Below are 20,021 nucleotides of genomic sequence, written 5' to 3'. Positions count from 1 at the left end.
CAAGTATATGAGCATCCTGGACGCGAGCTGTCTTCTATGTAGAGGAAATGAAGAAACCATAGATCATCTATTCGGGAGCTGCTGTATTGCTTCAGAGCTTTGGGACAGATTCTATAAAACCTGGAGCTGATCAATTTCCCGAGCAAATAAAATGAAATCAAAGATGCAGCACTACTCAAAGCCAAGGGAAATAGATTTGCAACAAGCGTCTTCAAGTGTGGCTTTGGAGCAGTGGTGTATAACATTTGGCAAGAACGGAATGCAATGGTATATGGCAGAACCCGTAGAAGCGTTGAGTAGTTATGGAAAGATATTGTATCGGATTGCAGTGCCCTCGCAGGAACGTGGACAAGAATTCCAAGCACGGAGCAGAACTGGAATATCTGTAGGAACTGAATTTACCATTTTTTAAACTCACTAGAATTGAAAGAATTGTAATCAGATTATTCATTTACGTTTTTAGCTTTTTCACTTTTATTTAGAATGTCACGGCTTCAAAATTATTCTAGGTCGGTCTAGAATGATCTCTTAAACTCGTGATTTTTTCCCATTTTTTAGAATTTTTAATGAAATAACGTTAAATCATTTTTTATTTTTTTAAATGAACTTACAACCTATCATTAAAGTTTTTTAATAACTAAATTGACAAATAAATTTAAAAATAATAATAATATATATAGGTCTTGAATCAATATAAATACAATAATAAAATATTTAGATATTTTAATAAATTAATTTAATGATTAAAATAATGTTAATGGATAATTGTTTTTAATAGAATTATAAGAAAAACCTTAAAATAACCTAAAATATCACCCTGAGTATATATTTAAAATTGTGCTAATACAATATAATTCAAAGTTGGAGCATAATTTAATAAAAATAATTAAGTTTGGATTTCAAATAAAAATAACAATTAGGGAAAATAAGAAATAATTAATATATTTTTAGTTTCTTTTTCAATAATACAAAAATAAAATACCGGATGCAAAACAATATTTAGGACAGCCAGCTTATCGAAAAATTCATGGCTTTCGACCGACACATAACCTCATTATTGGTTATAGTGAGGAATTCTGCAAGCTTCAGCCAAGAAGAATAAAGATCGAGAAGAACATCGTACCCTTGTCCTCCTCTGTGTTGAAAAATTTATCTCTATGATTGTCTGAGGACCTCCTACAGAATAGTTCCGAAGAGTTTCGCACCAAAGCTGCAGGAGCCGCAACCATGATCGGGACTTGTTGGCCATGTACGTGGTATTGGAGGCCCAAACCTTGGGACATGGGCGGAGCTAAGATTTAAAATCTACCTTGGTTAAATTGTTTTCATAAAACTTACCCTAGCTAGAATAAAAAAATTATTAAGCAAACAAAAGAAAATATACTCAGTTTATTGTCTCCAATTCCCTTTAGGTTACTTTAGTTACCACCCGAGTAGGCTTGTACATAGATTCGCCCTTGTCTTGCCCTCCTATTCCCCAGATCTCTGCTCCGCCCATTGTCGAGTTATGGAGCATACACTTATAATAAACTATAATAAGTTAATTATATTTTATTGGGTTTGTGTTTAAGTTTGAGCTTGTGTGTGAGCAAGAGTTATTTATGTTTTATTATCTGAAATGTTCACCCTATAAAAATGTTATTGTTAAGGAATTTACATTGTAAAGACAAATTCTAGAGAGAAGTTTGAGACAAAAATTATGTATTATTTCTTCTTCATAGTGAAATCTAATGACGATTGAAGTGGACATAGCTCATTTGAGTGAACCACTATAAATCGGTGTCTTCTTGTATTATTATTTTCTTGCGTTTTTATAGATCATTTCAAGTAGGTTAGATTTGGGATCCAAATCCTAAAAATTAGTATCATAGTTGTAAGGCTAGACCAGAGTATTAGAAACGATGGCAAACGAGAATAGTATATGACACGGGATTGGAAGATTTAATGGAACAAATTATGCATTCTAGAGGATGTAGATTGAGGATTATATCTATGGAAAGAAACTTCATTTTATTTTGAATGAGAACCGAAAAAGATGGATGAAGCTGAATGGAAACTCCTTGATAGATAGGTTTTGGGAGTTGTCTGATTAACGCTAGCCAAGACTGTTTCTCAGAACGTAGCAAAAGAGAAGACCATCATAGGTCTGATGAAAACTCTTTTTGATATGTATGAAAATTCAACTACTAACAATAGGGTACATTTAATGAAAACACTCTTCAATTTAAGAATAGTTAATGGTACTTCTGTCACTACTCATTTGAACGAATTTAATACAATTGTGAATCAATTGTTGTCTATTGAGATTGATTTTGGGGACAAAGTTAGTGCCCTGATTTTGTTAGCATCTTTACCAAAGAGATGAGAACCTATGAGGGCAACAATTAACAACTCTGTTAGAAATTCTAAATTTAAATATATTGAAATTAGATATCAAATTCTTTCTAAAGAGGTTCATAAAATTGATTGTGGTGAAACGTTCAAAGGTTATGGTCTGAATGTTGAAAATATGGGAAGATGTAACGATAGAAATTTCAACTGTGCTAATAGCAGATCTATGTCAATGAACATGAGGAGTCAGTCCAAGTCTGGACGGACATTTGATTGATGGAATTGTGGTAAGCATGGTCAATTGAAGAGGACTACAAAGCACCGAAGAGAAATGATGATGATAAAAATGATGCAGCCAACGTCATTTTAGAAAATGACATTAATGTGTTGCTTTTATTACTTAATAGACCGATAGACTCATGGATTTTGGACTCGGGAACAACTTTCTACACCACTTCCCACAATGAATTAATGGAAAATTATGTGGTTGGAAATTATGGAAAATATTATCTCACAGATGGTGAGCCACTAGATATTATAGGCATGGGGGACAACAAATTGAAGATGGAAAATGGTTATGTTTGAAAGATTAATAAGACGAGACACATTATAGATTTAATACGCAATTGATTTCTGTTACACATCTTGATAAAGAAGGTCACAGTTTCAGTTGTAGAAATAGTGCATGGAAGGTGACTAAATGATCAATAGTTGTTGCTCGAGGTCACAAAACTAGAACGTTATACACGAATTCAACATTTAGAGACACAGTTGTTGATGTTGTTGATGATTCAAATAACAGTGCGTTATGGCATTGTAGGTTAGGCCATATTGGCGAAAGAATGGTTGGAAATTCTTTTGAATAATGGTCAGATTCCTAAACTAAAGTCTTTTGAACATCAGTTATGCTAAAACGACATTATTGGAAAACAAAAATGTGTGGGTTTTCTTAAGAATTGGGAAGAAGCTCAAAAAAGACTAGCTAAATTTTGTACACATTGATGTGTGAGGACCTACACCCATTTATTTCAGTGACGTTTATAGATGATTTGACAAGAAATGTATGAATTTATTTTATGAAGTACTAGTATGAAGTATTTTTGTTATTTTCAAAAATGGAATCTTTGGTTGAAAATGAAAAAAATCAAAAGCTTATGTATTTGAGATCCAATAACGAAGGTGAATACATGAATTCAAATTTTAGAGAGTATTGTGATGTGAATGAGATGAGTATGATGAAGATTGTTCCCCAAACGACTCAAGAGAATGGAGTAGCTGAACGAATGAATCAAAAATTGAACGAGCGTGCTAAAATTATGAGATTTCATGTTAGGTGATAAGTAAAAATAGTTAATTAAGTAATGGTATTAATTAACTATTTAAATATGCTAATCAACTTAAGAAATGAGTCAACAATTGTAAAATTACTAGGTTTTAAATATTTATTCTAAATAATCAAAAAGGGAGAAATTGATAAGTAAAAATAGTTAATTAAATAGTAATTTATCTATTTAAAATAAGAAACTAAGTGTGACAAAATAATAATTTGCAGGTTCTCAAAACTTCAGCTTTGAGAAGATATCGACTTTCAAAAGTTCAGTTCTCAGAACTTCGGCTTTCAGAAGATAACGGCTTTCGGAAGTTTGGTTCTCAGAACTTCGGCTTTCAGAAGATATCAGCTTTCGAAAGTTCGGTACTCAGAACTTTGGATTTAAGAAGATATCGGCTTTTAGAAGTTTGGTTCTCAGAACTTCTGCTTTTAGGAGATATCGGCTTCGGAAGTTCAATTCTTAGAACTTGGGATTTCGGAAGATATCGACTTTCGGAAAATATCGGTTATCAGAAGTTCGGCTTTCGGAAAATATCGGTTCTTAGAACTTCGGCTCTCAGGAGCTCGGCTCTCGGAATATCGGCTTTCAGAAATTTGGCTTTCAGGATCGATTTTTGGAAGACTTCGGATTTTGGATTCGGCTTTCCAAATATCGACTCTCTACAAGAGAATCTGACACTCTACATTTTAGCATTCCATGAAGCGTGTTTGATATTACCTTCACTACTTCCCAAAATACAATCACATTTCTGGTAGCAGCAGAAATTAACTTTACACTACATCAGAGTTTTATTTCCATTTTGGTGCAAGTCTGAGGAAAACCTTTTATAGCAGTTGTCTGCTATCACAGTTCAGACTGTCGAGAGCACAAAAAGACAATTGTTTTATGTTTCACATATATTAGAAGGCGGATGGAGAGGAGTGTGCCTAAATAATCTCAACTATGTAGGATTACTTTTTTTTCTCAATGCGGCCAGGACAAACAAAAGCCTGGTAGAATATTATTATTACTCTTTTTCTACTTCGATGGTCCCATGATTCCTAACATAGAAAATATCATTATTAAGATTGAATAATATAATTTGACACTACACATAACACATCATAAATGATTTATTATATTCTAATGATAAACAAGAAATATATGGTTATCCAAATGATATACAAATAATATGATATACAAGAAATATTATATCTAGGAGTATAATATACATTGAAGATACGGTTACATACTATATGATATACAAGGACTTTCATTGGTTTTTAGTTGGAAATTGCATTGATATTCTAAGCATATTAGTTATGCCTAACCAATCTACAGCCAGATCTAATCGAAGAACATTAGAAGATTTAATAATGGTGGATCTTGGTTAATGTTGATGTGGATGTTGAGTGTGACGTGCATAAAAACAGGAATACTGCAAATAGAAAAGAGAGTAAGGACCGATCGATCGACTGAGTAAGGATGGTTGGAAGAGGATAAAAGTTAAATAAAACTAATTTTACTCGTACATTATAAAAATTATATAAAATCAATATGTTATGCACAACCTGAAGATCTTGTAAAATAGATATTTAACCTAATAGAGGAAATGTAAATTATGCTTACTTAGAGTGGCTAGGGGGCGGATTCAATCTAGAGGGATTTGTCCGAAGGGCTTCGACGAAATTGCTTCGGTGGGAGGGCTTCCACAAGTGGGTTTCGACGAAGTGTTTTAGAGGGTTTCGATGGGAGGACTTCAGAGGGTTTCAATATTCGTAAGACTGCGGAGAGAGTGCTTCGGATAGAAGGATAATAGAAAGAAAGAATATGTTTGAGTCACTATGAAAAAGAGAGAATTTGCTCGAAAGACTAATATGAGGAGTTTTTTTAAGTCTTTTAATTATGAATGTGTTAAAATACGGTTCTCAATACCTATTTAATAAAGACGGTTGAAATTATGGTAGACATTACATGGGTATTGATGACCGAATTTAATTTTATCAGTATTAAATAGATTTTAATTAAGGACTAAAGTTAGGCCCATCATTAATTTTGGTTAGGAAATGCTCAATTTTTACTAATGAAAATTAAATAAGTTCAGGCATTGAATTATATATATATATATATATATATTTGTATTATAACCATTTAAAAATAAATAAAGAAAAGATTATTAAGCTAGATCAATCAAATTATTCTATATAAGTTAAGTAAGTTAGTAAAATTCTTAAATAAAATAAAATTTTATATTTATTTTAAAATTTTATCAAATAAAGTGAATCTTTACAAGTGAGAATTCTTATATATGTATAACTATCTTACATACATTTATTTTAACTTGTACATTTTGTTATAACGTCAAATACATATTTTTAAATGTCATTGTTTGCACATTTGTGTTTGCACATTTGTATGGATGCGGATGCAGATTTAAGGTTATAAATATGGTGTTCAACGATTCGGTTTTCGGGTTATTCAAATTTTCTATTTTAGTTATTAAAAAAAATAAGTAATTCGAATATCGAACCGATTTGAATATATCAAATTCGGTTTAGTTCAAATTTGGTCGGATATTCGATTAAGAACAAATATTGAACACCCATACCCATATGATGAAAGCAATTTTCTTAAGAGAATTATTAGAATAAACAAGTTGTTAGAGATCTTATCTACTAAAATTTAATAAAAATTAAAAAATGTATAAATCACCCAAACTATGCTCAGTGATTGACTGTCAATGTTCGACAGTTGAACGACGAAAATAAAAGTAAAATGGTGTTGACGACGACCATATAAAATGGTGGAAAGGTGTTTGTGATAATGGTGAGTGTTTTCGACTATAAAGAAGAAGAGATAGGTAAAGACTCGAGAATGGACAGTTGGAGTGAAGATTAGAGTTTTAGAGATGATGGATTAGAGTTTTAGAGATGATAAAGAACTAGCGGCCGATCTAAATTAATATATAATAAAATATATAATTATTTAATTATATATATATAATATATATAGTAAAATATATAATTAAAATAAATATTAAAAAATAAATTAAGTTTCAATTTAGTTTTCAAGTTAAAACCCCAACTCGAAACCAAATTGAAAACTTAATTTGAATTAGAATTGATTTAAAATTCGATTCGAAAATCGAAAATAAAATTTGAATTTGGTTAATTCAAATTCGGTCGGATATTCGGTTCATACCAAATATTGAACACCCCTAATTACAAGTACATAATTTGACTTAAAAAAATTATTAAAAAATTTCGATTATACAATGATCCTGCAAAATATAATATAAGTTGTTTACAAATTTTAGTTCTATGATGACCGTGAAAAGAATATAAGTCCAAATGATAGAATACAAGTCCAAATCTTATAAGTGAAAATAAAGAGTCCAATAAGAAATTGAACGTGTAATATTCACCATCGTATCATGTTATGTGATAGCATACTTTTTAATCAAGCTTAAAAAAATGGACTTCAATTTAGGTTCTCCAAAAGTTTTTCAATAATTGGAATAGAGAATTTTTCTTTATTGTTGTTTCATTAACTCTTCTATAATCAACACAAAAGTTTCTTATGTTCAAAGTCATGCCCATAACTTCAATTTTTGTTCATTGACCCCGATAACCTAACAAAAATTCCATTGCTTCCTAAACTCCTCCTTGGCACGCATTGGGATCATCAATTTTCTAGGAAGTTGCAATATCTTCATTAAATTCTTGTTATAATCTATGATTGATTCAGATTTTCTTAACTGAAACATGTCCGCCATCAAATCTTCAAAGGATTCGGATTAAAAGTTCACCAAGATTTCCATTTTTACTTCATGCCAATTAATATTCATATCTTAATATTTCAATTCCAACATTCAATTACAATAATATTAAAATTAAATTAAATCTATTCTGCCTAGTTTTATGATAATATTAATTAAAAATCAAGTTAATTAGGTTTTCATGAAAAACATATATATATATATATATATATATATTTATATATTGGGAAAATGGTTAAACCATTTCATTAAAATCTCAAAAGTGGGAGGAATAAGGATTAATGTTAGACAAACAATCAAACGATCCTATAGAAAATGATTAGTAGCAATCTAACATACAAACAAAGATTACAAACAAATATTATAAACTGTATCAAATCATAATTATCTCAATCATAATTTATATTTCCATACTAACATGTTGTATCAACAGATTGTCTTCCTCTTCCCCTTGTCATTCTGTTTCATTTCCTCCTACAATGAAAGGGGGATGAACTGAAAAGTTTGATAAATACTGCATATTCTCATTTTGATTTCTTTTTTATATTAACTTGTTCTAATCTTTTCTTCAATTTTATTGTTTTCTTCATTTTCAGAATTTCTAGGATTTTCGGGTTTCTTCACCTTATTGTTCTCAACTTGAATTTCTAGATCAGTCTCAGAATTCTTGTCTTTGCTTCCTTCAGCTTCATCTATGGTATTATCTACAACAGCCTTAATAACATCTACTTCAGTTTGATTATTTTGAGTATCCTCCTTTATGGTTTCCTGTATTACAGTTTGACTTGTTTGAGAATCAACTTCCTTCATCTTCTTCATTCTCTGTTTCATTGATACCTTTATTCTCTTCTTAAAAAAAACCTCCTTAATATCTTTTCTTCAATTTTATTGTTTTCTTCATTTTCAGAGTCCTCCTTGGTTTATGCTTCTTTCTCTTCCTTCACGTTTTTCTCTTTGCTTTCAGACTCCCCTGTTTCTTTTTCATGATTTTTTGCTTATTGGCCTTTCAGTATCTTCTTGGCCTTTCAGACTCCCCTAGCTTGAGTACATTTCGTATTGGCATGCTGGAATGTATTGCAGAATGTACACATGTCCGGTCTTCATTCATAAGTGATTCCCATGACATTAGATTTTCATTCCTGTCGACAATGATCATATTATTCGGCAATGTGCTACGAGGATTCACCTCTATGCTAATTCTATCAAAGGATAAATTCTCTCCTCCTTTTGTTATTGAGTCCATATATAATGGTTTTCTCAATAACCTTACAAAATGACTAATGACTTCTACTTTGTACATGTGTGTAGGGATATTCTAAAGCTTGAACCATATTTGTGGTATCTCCTTAGGTTTACTTAACAGGTTCAAATCTTCAGATTAATTTCCAACTTCATACAATTGGATCCAATATATGTATGCCCATGTTCTAGAATGTCATCCAGATTCGACCCATTCTTGAATTGAAGAAAGTAGAGATCATGAATATTTTGCATAGATCTTCTCCAGCCCATTTTCCTTCCACTATTCCATTAAAGTTTCTTTAATGATTGAGAATGATACTCTATTTTTTCCAATATAATTCTCTACCACCACATTTTCCCATTCCTTTATGCATGTTTCTTCTACTTCATTTGGGAAGTTTAAATTCAAAACGAAAATTAAGTACCTCACTTTTGTTTTAACATCCCCTGAGAAGATTTTCCCTTTGTAGGCATGGTCTTCGGCTTTCTTTCCTGCATTTTTATTCTATACCTCATTTACTTTTCCATGTAGAGTTGTTCCTAATAGTATAGGTCTTCGATTTAAGAGTCTTCATCAACTCCCTCATTATAACCACTGACCAGTTTACTATCTCTTCATATTATTCATTCTTCAGCAAATTTCAGTTCTGAAAAGATAATGAATATTGAGTTGAATTGTTATATGTTGGACTTTCTCCTTAAAAACAATCTCTCCTTTTAAGAATGAATCAGAAACTTGGTGATTTGGTTTTCGAGGCAAACATATTAGTTTTTTTATTGTAACCAACCTTCCAGACTCCTTCATTATTTCCTTACTTTCCTACATTAATTTCTTTAGAAGCCTTCTTTCCTTACTTTCCTACATTATTTTCTTCAGAATTTTCTATGACATTTGATTTTCCTTTGCTTTTGTCATGTTTTTCTTGAATGACTTCTTTACCAATCTCCTTGAAACCTTCCATAACAAACTCTTTGACTTCCTTAACTTTATTACTTTTCTTTTTCCCCATTGTTGAAGAAGAGAACAAATAATAAAGCAGAGTAAATGCAGAAATAAGGCAATTTAGAAATCCTAAAGATTTAGCGACAAAACCGTTTCATAAGGAAACCTCCGAGAAAACCAAAGATTAGAGAACACATTAACGCTCACAATCAGGAAATAAGCATCTAAAAAAAGCTACCAACGAAATTCTAAGAGATTTAAGGAATGTTTGGTTCAAATAAAGGAATAGAATTATGATTGTGATTGATAGACGTGTGGAATGAGAATAAATATGATTGATAGAAGTCTAATGTTTGGTTAAGAGTTTTATTCATTCACATTCTCATTCTCCATTGTTAATGTTTGGATTTATAAAAAAATTATAAATATAATTTTGTTATTAAAATTAAGATTAATATTTTAATTTATTTTTTATTATTTTTATTAAATTAAAAATATAAAATATTATTATTTTTATAATATAATTGTTTAAAATATATAAAATATTTAAGTGAAATAATTTAATAAAATATAAACATCTAATATTTTTGTCATATTAATTATATTTTTTTAAAATAAAAATACTTATAACAAAAAAAATGTTGAATGTTATAAATTTTTTACTAATAATAAATAAATAATTATCTATTAAATATAAATAATATAAGATAAAGTCTTTCAAATATTGTATATTAATGGTAGATAAATACATTTAAATTAAATATAAAGTTTTATTTAATAATATATTATAACGGTATAATATTTTTAATTAAAATATTTCATATTTAATTTTTTAAATATTTTTTTACATAAATTTGATATTTTATTTTTAGTTTTATATTTTATATTTTAATTTTATTATTAATATTTAATATTTAAAATTAAGAATATTATTATTAGTTATTATATTTATTATTAAAATTTTATTTTAAATGATTCATTAATATTATTTAAATAATTGAAATTATTTATTTAATAAATAAATAAAAATTTATTATTATGTTAATTATAAAATAATGTATAATATAATTATAAAATATATATAATATTATAATTATAATTATGAGAGAGAAAATAGACGAGTAGAAATGATGGAAAAGAAAGTGTACCAAATGAGATTCATTTTTTTCAATTTAGAGAGGATTGAATGAAACTGAGTATAAGGGAATCAAATCAATATCTGGAATCAATACTACCAACCAAACATCTCAATTCATTCTCTTTCCCATTTCTGAGTACAAAAACAAGTACCAAGCATGCTGTTAGGGTTATCGGCACTTACTTCGCGAATCGTATCGTTTGTGCTGTCGATTGTGTCGATTGTGTTGTGCCAATCGTTTTGATCTTGTCGTCGATTGTGATGTGTCAACCGTGACGAACTATGATATCTTCATAGATTTTCTCTCTAATCCTTAGATTTATGGATAGTCCTTAAATATTGATGATATTAAAATAATATATTGAAATGAATATGTAAAAAAATCATAGAAAACCTACAGAACTACAACTTTACCAATTTTCAAATCATTCAGTTAATTAGATCGCAAATTATGTCTTATCAAACTTTTCAACACAATAAATTTATTTTTTAAATCTAAACGATTTTAACTTCACTTCAGTTGATCAAAGTTTAAATCAATTATGTAATCATTAAATCAAAACATATAATAAATATAAATTTAGCAGTAAAGAAAAAAATATCAATTAAATTCAAAACTAACTTTTATTTAATCCAATCTTTATCGTCACATGCGGTATTTGTAGTTTGTTTATTATGGTATATGAAGATGTTCTTATCTAAAAGTAATTAGTTGTTCTTATTTAGTAGTTAGTAGAAGTTAATAGTAAATTTATGAAAGTTTATTTTACTTTTTAAATGTATGACGATGACTATGTATAATTCTTTATTCCTTCAATAAATTTATCAAATTATATCTTATAAAATTCCTATTTTATAATTCTTTAATTTTTTAACTTAACTTGTCTGATCTAAATTGATTATAACTTATATAAATAAATTTGAAATATGAGTAATGAGTCACTCGTTACTTTTACTGTATTATTATAATCTTAGAAACTAGCTTAATTAGTATTAGTTGTGTTTTATGAAAAAAAAAAAAATTTGTATATAACTATTCAAATAATAATTAAGCGAGGATATATATATATATAGGGACGAATCACCGTGGGGCTGAGGTGCTCGAATGTTTTTTTTATTAATTAATTATTTTTTAAAATTTATTATATATTATATTTTATAATATTATATTATATTAATAAAATAAAATTAAAAATTCATATAAATATTTCAATTATTTTATATATCATCGTCCTTACATAGTTTTACTATTGATTTTCTTTATAATATCCTCCACAAATCATTTAAACATATTCTCTAAAAGGTAAATTCCTTTTTTTTAATATATTTTTTTTTCTAATTCTTATATTTTTAATTGATATAATCGTTAATTTAAGTATATATATCATATTTATAATTGATTTATGTATGTTTGATTTATTATAGAATTTTGAGAATTTATCATGTTAGTATTTTTTTTTTACTTGAAAATTTTTCATTGTACTCTAAATATTTAACTATTCGATTAAATATTTACTTAGATTTTTTAATATTTTTTCGATTTTACATTATAATTGTTTGATAAAATATTTCATCTTAAAAATTGTTTATAGGTATATAAAAATGGAACATGAATCTACTATAAAAAAAAAAGAAAAGACATTGATATCTTCATTCTTTAAAAAAATTGTCGAACTAGTGAAAGTTCTTCATCTACAGACTCTACTATCCAAAATCAATATAGTAAAATTTTTAATTTTTTTCTAACAATGAACTTAATCATCTTATAATTCTATTGAACAAGATCCCGGGAAAAAGTAAACACATATATTTATATTATTTATTACATTAAATTAAAGCCCACCCTAAATTAAAATCATGGGTCCGTCCCTATATATATATCAAGATTTTTTTTTTCAAATTATTAATTCAGTTGTATTTTGTAACACTTTTTAAATAATGTTTAATGTATTAATTTATTTTATAAAAATATTATAATTCAAATTCAAATTCTCAATTTAAAAAATATATATACATATTGGTTTTTAATTATTTATTATAATTATTTAATAAATAATAATTAAACTAATTAAATTACATTCAAATTTGAACAATAAATAAAATATATTTATAATCAATTTTTATTTTTATATGCTAAAAGCAAAATCTCATTAATTTTTATAAATATTCTAATCATGTATATTAAATATAATACTAAAATGATATATATTAATAAATAAAATTTAAATAATGATATAAAAAATTAAATAATAACAATGGGAATATTAAAATAAATAAATCATTCAGGGGTAAATATGACATTTTGTCATTATATTACATACATCTTATAATAAATGAAGCTTTTATTGAAAGCTTATTTATAAGAGATATATAGATACTAATTAAAACAATTAGCATTATTTTTTTTTATCAACATACACTTTTATTAATAAAAAATAAATGATATAAAAAATATCAAAAAGTTTTATCTTGAAACAATTCTTTAAATAAACAAGAAAAAGTGTATAAATTAAAATAATGCAACAAATTTAGTAAAGCCGCATTTTTAAATTTTGTAACTTATAAAGTAGTTCTCGATAATAAATTTATACAAAATATTTTTCTTATTTAAATATTTTTATCGAGAAAAATAGCTTAAAGAAATATAATAATTATATTATTATAATTGAACTTAATAACTAAGTGAATGTAAACAAATATATACTCATACTTCAGTTATATGTGGCATACAAATAAACTTTTAAGTACATCACTACTAATATTTTTCTTTTAACATAAATGGTAGAAACAATATTGTTAAGATTTTCATTAATGTATAATAATATAAAAGTTATATAAATAAAGAATTTTGCAATGTAAAGAATTTAACAATAAATAAAATATATTTATCATCAATTTTTATATGCTAAATCAAAATCTTATTAATTTTTGTAAATGTTCTAATCAAGTATATGAATTATAATACTAAAATTAATGATATATATTAATATACAAAATTTAATAATAACAATGACAATAATAAATAAATCAATAGGTAAATATGACATTTTATTAATATATTACACAAATATCTTTTCTTATAAAAATGAAGATTTCATTGAAGGTTTGTTTATAAGTGATAGATGACTAATTAAAACATTTATTATTATTTTTTAATTAAAAATCTTATTATAAAAAGATAAATGATGTGAATAATTGAATTTCTTATAAGTATATTTCTTTAAATAAATAAGAAAAATGCATAAACTGAAATAATACAACAAAATTAGTAAAATTATATAAAACATCTCCAGATAATAAATACAAAAATATTTTTTGTATTTGAAATCTTGTTGTATTTATAGGAGTGATGGATGATTAATTAAACATTTAACATTATTTTTTAAAGTATAATAAACACTTTATTAATAAATAAAAAATGTTATGAAAAATTGAAAATAAAAATGTATATGTACATCTCTTTAAATAAACAAGACAAATACATTCACTAAAATAATAATGCAACAAAGTTAGTAAGCTATAAAGTATCTCCCGCATAATAACTTATACAAAATTAGTTGTCGTATTTAAATTTGGTCCTATATATACAAAAATATGTTTATATTCTCATAGACGAAAAAAATTAGAATTATTGGTATATTATTATAATCAACTTAATAATTAAGCAAAAGTAAAACAAATATATACACACACTCAAATTGTATGTTACATACAATTAAATTTTTGAGATAACACTGTTAATATTTTATTAAAGCTTGTTTATAAGTGATAGATGACTAATAAAAACATTTATCAATATTTTTAAAATAAAATAAACACTTTATTAATAAATAAAATAAATGATATGAAAATAGAAAAAAAATTAGGTACATCTTATTAAATAAACAAGACAAATACATAAATTAAAATAATGCAACAAAGCTAGTAAACTATGATGTATTTCCCATATAATAAATTATACAAAAATATAAGTCGTATTTAAATCTTGTTATATTTATACAAAAATATTTATAGTACTTGAATCTTGCCGTATATATAAAATAAATATATCGGTCAGTGGAAAAATTTAGAAGAAAGATAATTGATATATTATTATAATCAACTTAACAAATAAAAATAATTGGTAACTAACTAAGTAAAACAAATAGATATTCGGGCTCTATGGAGATAAGATCGGTGGAGGTTAATTGAAGATGATATTACACGCGTTCAGCGTTCAGAACATGTCTTTAAGTTCATAAACTAGAAAAAAGAAAAATGAATTTGTTGCTAGTTAGAATATATTCGTAAACTGGTACGATATCCGTTTTAAATTTAAAATATTTTTTAATTTTAAAGCTGGTAGTTTAGGCCCTAGGGGTGCGCAATTTTAAAAATAAGCCCGTTAACTTCCTTTAGTTTAATGCTCCCTTTTAAAAATAGCAGTTTTTTTTTTAAAAATAAATCTCTTTGGTAACATTATTAATATTTTATTAAAGCTATAGATGACTAATAAAAACAGTTATCAATATTTTTAAAATAAAATAAACATTTTATTAACAAGAAAATCAATGATGTGAAATATTGAAAAAACTTTTTTATAAACACATTTATTTAAATAAACAAGAAAATGTATAAACTAAAATCAGAGTCGGCCCCGAGTTTTGGGATGCCACAAGCCCCGTTAGAAAAAAAAAACTCGATATTTTTGTTCCCTAGTTTGAGTTAAAAAAATTTAATAAAAAAATGGTTTTTGGTGAGGTTTGAAACCATACCCAACTAAAAATTCTAAATTTTTATCTAGTACCACTAGACTACAATATCTTATGTTCAAACTTTACAATATATTTCATTAAAAACTTACTATTTTTAATAAATGGGTTGCCCTGGAGAGTGGGCAGCTCTAGCCCGAGAGCTTGCCGGGCTTACCCCAGGGCCGACCCTAACTAAAATAATGCAACAGAATTAATAAATTGTAAAATAGCTCCCGATAATAAATTTATACAAAAATATTTGTCGTATTTATTCAAAAATATTTGTTGTATTTGAATTTTGTTGTTGGGTGGAAAAAAAGTTAGAAGAAAGATAATTGTTATATTATTAAAGTCGAACTTAAGAACGAAGTAAAATGTAAAACAAATAGATACTTATGTTCAAGTTATACGTTGAATACAATCAATTCTTTTTTAGGTAACTCTATTAATATTTTTTTTTTTTACAAATGGTGGAAGCAATATTATTAAAATTTTCGTTAATGTATAATAAATAAAAAGCTATATAAAGTAAAAAATCTGCAATTAAAGTAAAAATTCTAATTCATGCATAAATTTAGTAATTAAGAATAAATAAAATATAATTTGACATATGATTTTTTTCCATGATAGTATATAGAATTTGATAAAAAGTATTTCACACACAATATAGAACTGTCAATCTTCAATACTTAAATATATAAATAGATAGACTCCATTTAGTTCAAGCATCTACAAATTTTACCTCTCATTCTTGCATAATCCATCTCACTTGTTAGAATTTGTAACTAGTTATGCGAAGAATAAGTAAAGGGCGTCAAAGAATCACAATGACCAAAATGCAGAATAAGAGTAACCTTCAGGTGACTTTTTCGAAGAGAAGAACTGGAAGTGTTCAAAAAATGCAGTGAACTGACGACTCTTTGTGGGATCCATATGTTAACCATGGTCTTCTCCCCAGGAAAGAAAATATTTACTTTTGGGTCTGTAGATGAGATTATAAATCGATTTTTGGGTGCTCATGACTCATCTTCTTCGCAACTAGTGGAGGATCAACAGATGTCCAACGTTAATGCAATGAATAATCAAATCATGCATATTCAAGAGCAGTTGGAGATTGAAAAACAACGTGGAAAGGTAATTGCTCAAGCCTTACATTCTTGGCGGGAACAAAGGCGGTGGGAGAGACCCATTGAGAATATGTCATATCAACAACTGGAGATGATAAAAGGATCATTGGAGAATATGAAGGCCCTTATAGACCAAAAGATATATGAAGTTTCTAATATGTTTGCTTCTACTAGCTCCTATAATGGTGGAGAAAGTATTTTCAATGGTAACATCATCCAAGTCGGAGCCATGGGAAATTAAAGCACTCAAGGTGTTATGGGTGTCCGAGGTCCTAATTTTGGTGATCCAAGTGCAATGGGAACTCAATAAGCTATGGGTGGGAGCACTTTCTTTGGCAATGGAAATTATTCATATAAAATAGGCGACAAAATCGTAGTTTCATGTCTTACCTTTATTTTTGGTTGGTGTGTCCAAATATGTTATGCTCATATTATTTCATTTTAAAGGATTGGTTTGGTCGACAAAGAGGATGGTAGTTTCATCTTCTGTTTGTTTAAGATTTAAAATTATTGGTAACTTTTATTTATGTTGGTCAATTGTTTATTTTATTTTCTTAAAATGTTTTGAATGATATAAATGAATGTTTCATATATTTTATTTTGTAAGAAGTACAAAAGTTTTAATTATTTATGAACAAAGAATTACAAAAAATCCAGTAACATTACAAATGTTATCAAAATGCATGCTTTCCAAACTTCTCTTAATAAAAGAATAAACAAATATATAGTAATTCTATATGATAAATTTATTATAAAAAATATTAACAAAATATTTATATCATCTGAATATTGTTATGAAAATATAGCAAAAATAATTATTATGATAATATAATATTTAACATTCTCGATACTAACTGCTAACTAAGAAGAGTTTATGAAAATATACTAAATAGGTAGATTGCAAATAAACCAACATTTAAGTAACACTATTAAAAAAAGGATAAAATAAAAATGATGAAAAACAATAATTAATATATATATATATATATATATATATATATATTAACTTAGACAATTAATTAAATTCTCCATCTTGAAATATATATATATATATATATATATATATATATATGTTTTTTATCTATTGTAATTATTAATTAAAATAATTAAATTATAATACATAAATTAAATATATTTACCATTTATATACTAAATCAAAATTTCATTAATTCATTTAAATGTTCTATCTAAGGAAATTAAATATAATGCTAAAATGATATATATAAAAAATAAAATTTAGAATGGTATAAAAAAATTAAATAACAACAATGAGAATAGGAAATTAATAAATAATTCAAAATTGTATATATAACATTTTATCCTTATTCTATTATTTATTTTTAGGAAAAATATTTAATTTAGACTACATATTTGTATAATTGGCTTATTTATAAGTATATATTTATATAATTAACTTATTTATATATATATATATATATATATATATATATATATATATATATATATATATATATATATATATATATATATATATATATATATATATATATATATATATATATATATATACCATTTAATTATGTTGATTTAATCTCTCACCTAATTAAATTTATTTACCATTTAATTATTTTTATGTCTAATATTTAATTTAGACTATATATTTGTATAATTGACTTATTTATAAGTATATATTTATATAGTTAACTTATTTATTTATATATATATATATTTACATTTAATTATGTTTATTTAATCTCTCACCTAATAAAAATTATTTATTTAATCTCTCACCTAATAAAATTTATTTACCATTTAATTATGTTTATGTCTAATATTTGATCTCTATTCTCTTTTATATTTTAATAAATCCATTTATTTATAATATGTGTATATATTTTTTCAACATTAATGTTGGAATGTTAATATAAAACTACTATTAACAAAACATTTTATTTAAATTAAAAATATTTAATCATATTTTTACAAACTATTTAAATTTTAAATAACTTAAATTTTAAATATCATTTTCTTTAATATTTATAAATATTTTAATAAATTATTCACAACTTATTTTTCTTATTCAAATAATAAATCATCACAATTTAAATAAAATAAAAACAATCATACATTAATTATTAAATTTAAATTTATTATATTATAGTTAATCTTTTAATTAATTTTTTTATCAATTAACTTTAAACTATTTTCTGATTACTTGGTTTTTCTTTTATATATATAATTTAACAAAAGTTACAGTATCAAAGACTCAACGGGTACTCTACCTGTCGGGTAGTGAAGTATCCATACTTGAACCCGATTTAGATTTTACTATCTGATCTCGAACTCAAATTCGACGGGTATCTTTATTTCTATCCCCATCCCCGATTCGTCGGGTATCCGATCCCCGACGGGTACCCTATTACCCGACTAAAAAATTAATTATGAGATTATAAAGTTTGAAGAAGAAAAAAATATAAATAATTTTAAAATTAGTAATATCAAAATATTAAAATTACAACTAAATATATTATCTACCTACGCACTTATTTGGTAGATATTGAGAAAATAAACTAAAGTGAAAAATAAAATAAAATGAAAGTTGAAAATAAATTAAAAGATTAAATATTATGAATTATTTAAAGATGTAATATTTTGATATTAAAGTAAGTTAAAGATCAAGATTGATGTAAAAAATATGTTCTTAGTAATATAAAAAATTTAAAGATGAAGTGGAGTGTATTTATGATGATATTTGTAATGAAGTGTGGATAAGAATAACTTAAATGATGTATTATGAGATATTTGTAATTAAAGAATTTAAAAAATCATATTAAGTTTTAATAAAATTATTGTACCAACAGATATTTCTAATTATTGTGATAATAATTTGAAAATTTGATAATCTTAGAGTCTATGACAAGTCTAGACATAAATGTCTTATATTCTCTAATAGAGTTATCACATTTGATTATGTTAGTCAAAGATAACATTATATATCCATTAATCAAATTATTGAATAGAGAATTAGTTTGAAGTCTTTTGAGACATTAGCCTACTATAAGTTGGTATAAAGGAAAATACAACCTATGCAGACTGGAGATCCCAAGAACTATGTTCAATGGGACAACCTAATTGTACTGACTTGGAAAGTTATTGTTGAGAATTAATCCTATAACGAAACATTATATATTTTGAAGAGGATAAGCATATCACTTTTAATGATTCTTTATGAGCAAAGAGATCACCTATGTGAGGGATAAGTGGGGTCGCTTCAAAGGAATTGCACGACTCAATTCTAGACCCACTCACAGAACCAGGCGCGTGTTCCATGGTTAAAACGGACACAACCATGAGAGATTGACATGTATTAGGGAGAATTCTATGTGAAAGTGTGTAATTGTTTACACAAATGCCAGAATAGTTTAAGGACATCGAGTCTACTAATCGGCTAGTAAAAT

Source organism: Impatiens glandulifera, chromosome 6 (genome assembly GCF_907164915.1).
Source record: "Impatiens glandulifera chromosome 6, dImpGla2.1, whole genome shotgun sequence".
In the NCBI taxonomy this organism is placed as follows: domain Eukaryota; kingdom Viridiplantae; phylum Streptophyta; class Magnoliopsida; order Ericales; family Balsaminaceae; genus Impatiens; species Impatiens glandulifera.
The sequence above is the reverse complement of the archived record's forward strand: the minus strand, read 5'-3'. Positions refer to the sequence as shown.